Genomic DNA, 7,103 nt, shown 5'->3' on the forward strand with positions numbered 1-7,103 from the left:
GTATGTTTTAATTTTCATGGTCATGTATTTTAAATATATCTAACCCAAACACATGCATAAGGGAGTTGCTGGCATTGAACTCTATTCTCCAAAGTTGAGAGAGTCAGCAACAACAAGTTCTTCTAAGATCAAAACACTCTAAGCCCCTTCCAGATGTAATCCCTTTCTTCCTAAAAGAACAGAATTTGGGAGTGCTTTATAACACCTTATTAAAGAGACACTGCTCTGTTCAATAGACACAAAGGAGTTTGTTTCTGATTAAGCTATTGCCTAAGATTCATAGGCATAAAGGAAGTCGATCCCAAGGCACCAAACCACTGATTAGGCATGTTCTGTTTCCCAGAGCAGTTTCTCAAATTCTGAGATGTGCACACACGTTCAGAAAGGTTAAGGATCCCTGGTTTATTGAATGGGCACTAATATTATAAAAGGTGTGTTTGCTGAAGTGAGACTAGTTTGTCAACTGTACATATTCCTGAAGATGACTATTCTGACCTAAGTCTCACATGCCTTAGATGAATCCCATTTGGACTCTGAATGATTTTGAGTGTATAGGCAGGTATAGAAGTGGGAGGTGATCAGGGAGCACGGCCACTATTTTTAAATGGGTGTTTAAATTATGAATAAATTTATTATTTTTTAAAAAATTAATAAAACATTTTTATCCCATCTTTTCACAAACATCTCAAGATGGCTTAAAGAGGAAAAGGATATGACAGGGGATCTTTTATATGATAAAGTGAATTTAAAAGTAGCAGAAGGGAGAGATGAAAGGAACAGTGTAGAATTATAGGTTACGTTAAGACCCCAAAGAAACAGATATGCTGGGACAGTATAATCAAACACGAAATTCAATCAGCACATAGATAGCCAAACTTATATGCAATGCAGGATGCTTTTATAATATCATAACCACATAAGCAGGTAGAGGAAGAGTTGGGTAAGATTGTGTGCAGATTAAGTATGTTCAAGACTCTTATTACACAGAGATTACAAAGGAAAACCAAGGAAATGGTTTTACAATAGATGAGGATTTGCATCAGAATGCAGTCCTGAAACCTAGGAAACTGGTCTGAAAAAATAATGACATTGTCTTAGTAGGTAGTGAGTCAGTAGAACCAGTTTTGCAACATTGTTTATTTGTGCATTCATTAGATTTATATTCTTCTTTTCTCTTACAATGAAATCAATGCAGCTCACATCATTCTCATTCTCCTGCTCTCTATCTTATCCTCACAACAACAACCCTATAAGGCAGGTTGGGCTGAGAGTCTGTGGCAGGTCCTAAGTCATTTGGCTTCATGGTGAAGTGGGGACTAGAACCCATGCTCTTAACCACTAAACCATGCCATGTCTCTCATTTTCTTTTCCTAACAGGGTATGTGTCAGCTGGCTTGCTTGTTACATTATTGCCTTTCTTAACAAGCTGTCAATCAGGATTAGCTAAACTTGTTACATTGCATCTTTTTGAGTACCCACCTTCTAACAAGATCAGAATGCCAATCTTGTCAGTTTCAGGTTGCCCTTTTAGCTGTCATTTTCTCTGCAGCAATCATTGCAGTGCCTCAGTTGAGTTAACCGTGACAGCAGTAAAATGCAAACACAAGAAGGGGAAGAAGTGACTGCAGATGAGCAGGAATCCTCTGAAATGTATGAGGCAGAAGACAAAACAATATACAATAAAATATATTCTCTGTTTAAATCCTCCAGACTAGTAAGTTCTATCTGAAATGGGGAAGACCCTCTCCTGTTTACATGTCTGCTGGGGTTTTAAGATAATTAAGGAAATATGTCTTTCTATTCAATCAGATCTTTGGCCTATCTATTGGCCAAATTCTTTAGCATGTATGTTGGTCTGTTATCTTCCTTCCTAAATCCCTCATCTACACACTGAAGATGTTTTAAATCTTTTACAATTATATTTTAAAACATAAAATATAGCATATTTGCTTTATATTTTATTTATTTATTTGAAATATTTATGCCCTGCCCTATACGCAAAGGCGTCTCTGTTGTTTCTGTTTTAAATGTTGGCTTTTATTATTGTTAGTGACTTGAGTGACAATTCCATAGAATGGAAAATAAACTCAAACTAAACTAACTAAAATAACCAAACACACAGTGAGAGAACCGCCAGTAGTTCATGAGTCATAAAATGGAGAAAAAGAAAACCATGCAAGCTGCCCTGAGTTCTGGGACATATACAGGTGACATATAAATGTAATAAATAAATCCATGTTCCCATTTTTAACTTTTTTTAACCCAAATGCAAAACCACAGACAAATAGCTACTGAATGCTGGCCATGTAGATCAGTGTTATCGTTACCAGCATCAGCAAGAAAAATGGTCAGTTTGTACTGTTTGTTTCAGTGGCCAAGTAAATAGTAGTGTGAATCATTGCCAAGGTTGTGCACCCCTAAATCTGACCCATAAGTTTTGGTTTACTTCCAGTTGTATCAAACATTATTCTGTCCTAAAACATGACATGCATAAAAATGAAGTTTGTGCTTTTCGGTCAGGGTCACTCTGCATGCCTTCGGATAAGATTATAGGGTTGTGTCTGTGAGTGTGTAGATTAGGAAATAAAGAAAATTTAATTGATCCAGTTAAAGATGAGAGTGGTAAAAGGTATAATTTAACAAAAGACAAGTTAGGAAGATTTTTTAGATTATTTTCTAAGTTGTATTCAAATGGTAAGGTGTGATTGGATAAAATTAGATGTTACATAGAGAAGAATGTTGGGAGAAAAAACTACAGCAAATGGATAGGGAGTTGATGGAACAAATAGAGAGGAGGAAATAGAAGATATTAGTGATAAGTTAAAAGTAGGGGAAAGTTCTGGGACAGATGGTTGAGGTCCAAAGTATTATAAAACTTTTAAGAAGATGTTGATTCCAAAATTAAAATATTTATTCAGTACTATATTGGAAGAAGATGAGATGCTAGCATCTTGGAAATACTTTTCAATAGTTTTGATCCCAAGACCCAATAAAGTGCTGATGGATCCTGGAGCTTATAGACCTATATCCTTAATTAACCAAGATGCAAAATAAAATAAAATAAAATTACAGCAATATTTGCAAAGAGGATGAGAAGCTTTATTGGTAATTAGGTGAACATGGATCAAAGCAGTTTTATAAAAGCAGATTGCAGATTTGGCTAGAACAGTATTAAACATAACTAAATATATACAAGAAAAATAAAAAAGCTGGTATAATAGCATTAGATATTTTAAAGCTTTTGATTGTGTGGAATGGCCAACAATAAAGGCATTAATAGAATCAATGGGATTTGGTCCACAATTTAGAAAGCAATTATATTCAAGAAACTTTGCAACAGTTATAGTAAATGATGGTATAACAGATCAAATATCCCTAGCTTGAGATACTAGAAAGGGTTGCTCTTTCTCTGATTTTGTTTGCTTTAGTTACAGAACTGCTGGCAAATAGTATTAGGAACGTTAATTTAAAAAATGTATAGGATTTGAGAATATAATTAAGATTAGTTTATTTGCAGATGATACATTATTAACAATAAAGGATCCAGTTAAGGTTATGGATCAGATTAAAATACATTTAACAGAAATTGGAGAAATAATAGGTTTACAAGTAAATTGGGACAAATCAGAGATGTTATTTTTGTAACAAAGTGGAAAAGGATGAGATTAAAAGTTAGAAGTTAAGATATGTAATATTAGGTATTTAGGAGTAAATATTACAAAAATGCAATGCATAAAAAAGGACAATTTTGATAACTTAAAATATGAAGTGAAAGAGAAGATGAATGAATTTCAAAAGATTGGTTTGTCATGATTTGGCAGATTAGCAGCATTCAAAATGAAGATTTTACCTAAGATTAATCTTTTGCTTGTGATGGTTGTTCAAATGAGGGGTGGTTTGTCCAGGTGGCTTAAGTCTGGCATATAGAGCCACCTGGCAAAAGCATCAAACAAAAAAACCCCATCTGAGTACTAGTGATAGCCATTATGAGGTGCCCAAACAATATTTCAGGGTGGCTGTCAGAGCCTCACCATGCCACCTAGCCAAAGAGGAGCCAAGCAGAACATGGCTTGGGCCCTATCCACCAGTCTACCACTGTAGTTGTGGGGTAATTATGGCTGCAGGGGAGGAGGTGTGCTGTGCTTGGTGTCTTGTACATAATGCTAAATAGAGTGCTGCTCAGATCCCAGATGAAAGGATCTCTTGTCAACCCCTCCCTGCCAAGATTGCTAGCGGCCAGTGACAGAATATTGTAATGGCAGAAAGTGAGGAGGAACAAAAGAGCCTCTTGATGCTGGTGAAGGAGGAGAGCACAAAAGTTGTCTTGAAACTCAGCATTAAGAAAACTAAGATCATAGCATCTGGTCCTCTCACTTCCTGGCAAATAGCTGGGGAAGAAATGGAGGTAGTGACAGATTTTATTTTCCTGGGCTCCAAGATCACCATAGATGGGGACTGCTGACAAGAAATTAAAAGACACTTGCTCCTGGGGAGGAAAGCTATGACAAATCTGGACAGCATACTCAAAAGCAGAGACATCACCCTGCCAATAAAAGTTCATATAGTAAAGGCTATGGTATTCCCAGTTGCAATGTATGGCTGCGAAAGATGGACCATAAGGAAGGCTGAGTGCTGAAGAACCGAGGCCTTTGAATTGTGGTGCTGGAGAAGACTCCTGTGAGTCCCTTGGAACAAACCGGTCAGTCCTAGAGGAGATCAACCCTGACTGCTCCTTGGAAGGCCAGATAGTGAAGATGAAACTCAAACACTTTGGCCACCTAATGAGAAGGAAGGACTCCCTGGAGAAGAGCCTAATGCTGGGAACAATTGAGGGCAAAAGAAGAAGAGGATGGCAGAGAATGAGGTGGCTAGATGGAGTCACTGAAGCAGCTGGTGTGAGCTTAAGTGGACTCCAGGGGATGGTGGAGGACAGGAAGGCCTGGAGGAATGTTGTCCATGGGGTCATGATGGGTCAGATGCGACTTTGCAACTAACAACAACAACATGGAATGAACTCTCAGACTCGCAGGAAAGATCTAATTGTATTGAACTTCTGCAGCTTTAGTGAAACAGTGCCCCAGTTCTGGCAGTCACTAACCTCAGTGTGCCACCAGGTAGATGTACAAAGGATCTACAAGGTCCCATGTACAGAGAGTTTCATAAACTGCCAGTCATGTATGCAAATACAGAGTATTTTGTTTCAAGATAATATCAGTACAAGGACATCTTGATTGCTTCATGCATGGAACAATACTTGAAATCAGACCTGCAGTAACAATGGAATTGAAAATATTATTGATTGAGCTTTATTGGCATGTCAATTCAGTAAATCCTTGCAGTTTTATTCAGCCTCCATGTCTGTTTAAACATGTACATGTGTCTGATTGAGGAACCATTTGGAAAAACCGGTTAGACAGCTATGTTGCACCTAGTGGAATAGGCTGGCCTCTTAGTATTTGCTTTCTGAGCACCTGATTGGTTGCCCATCCTGGCGTGTGCCTCTAGTTAACCAGATACTTTTTATTGAGGCTGTGAATTCTTGAGCAGATTAAGTGGGTTCATTCAGAAATAAATGGATACTTTATGCAGCTGATTGGAGCACTGGTATTTCTCCACTGATAGTGTTAGCCTGGGGCAGCTTCACAGGTGAGCCATGCGTTCCAATTTCTTAAAGTAACAGCAATGCTAAACAGTAACCTGCCTTGGAACGCTGCTGTTTTCTGAGAAAGGGGCACAGTTTTGATTCTATAACAAAGAGGCACATACATGCAACCTTTTTCTACCAGGATTTATTCTGAATTTTCCAACACCAGCCATCATGCAGCCTGAGAAGTAGTGTCAGGGAAGAGAAATGTCTTGGTGCTCCTGAGATGACCCCTGGAATACCTGTTGAAGTAGGCAGGCTGACTCCGCAGGCACAATGTGCCCGCTTGCCTGTTGGGGGCTTTGTGAAGCAAGCAAGGCAGACTGTGTAGCTCGTTCCACTGTGATTTGCTGTGCTGTAGGACCCTGCCCATGTTTCCTCTCTGATCTGGGTTTTGCAACAAAATGTGTGGACTACTATAATAGCTTTAAAAAGCATTTTCATGGAGGATCTGGTCTATAAATGGTTTCGTTGGTAATAACCCAACGAAATCTCCATAATCAGATGTTGCAAACAAAGAACAAGTAAGTGTGATGGCCTTCAATCTCTGGCTGTCCAGTGTTAAAGAAAGAATGTTAAATTAAACTGCCCTTGATTTCATCCCGCAAAGATCACTTGTGTCAGAATCCCGGAATCTCAATTTGAGAAGAGGGAATAAAACTCGGGTTCGTGGGAAAGACCAAGCGTCCAGACCATCTGAGGCATTATTGTTTTACCCCAAGGTTCCCGCGGTACACTCACGATAATGCACGCATTACCGGGCTAGCAGAGATGAACTCGCTGCAAAGCTTCAATACCATTACGGGTCATTTATAGGTACACAGGTACAGGGCAATTGATGACAGAATGCAGAGATTACAATAAGATTCTGACAATCACACTGTAACAATGAGATTAGTATTGACACTTTAGTTGAGTAACTTGAACCCATCTCCAGGTCTGCTTAGACATGCAAATTCAAGCTACTAGAAACTATTCATGATAAGCTCAGACCCTTATCTCGACTCTAAACATTCTGCATGATCAGGGCACATGAAGCCCTCTGGGCTGTCAAAAGATTATTGTAAACTGAATTCCAACAATGACTATTTGTAATGTATATTTGGGCTAAAATGGCCTGTCTGCTGTAACCTACAGCAAAAGGTGAGAGAAAGGAGCGGGGGAATGCCATTTTAAACAGTGACAGCTTGGTTTTGAGAGGAATACAGGATTTGATCCCACAATGCAAAGGCACACAGGAGTAATGCTTTTCAGACAGGATTTACCCAAATTTTCCCAACACTTGTCATGTTCTTTCACTTTTTACATGTTTGACATTGAAAAAACAGAATATCCTGCACAGAGTAGAAGATACTGCCCTCTTCAAGGAGTTGCCACTGTCTCTTTTGTTATCCATCTAAAGAAAAGATGTGTAACTCGTAGGAACTCCAACAAAATGTATGGCTTGTAGGAAGGTACA

Source organism: Varanus komodoensis, unplaced genomic scaffold (assembly GCF_004798865.1).
Source record: "Varanus komodoensis strain SLA01 unplaced genomic scaffold, ASM479886v1 scaffold14_1, whole genome shotgun sequence".
Classification (NCBI taxonomy): domain Eukaryota; kingdom Metazoa; phylum Chordata; class Lepidosauria; order Squamata; family Varanidae; genus Varanus; species Varanus komodoensis.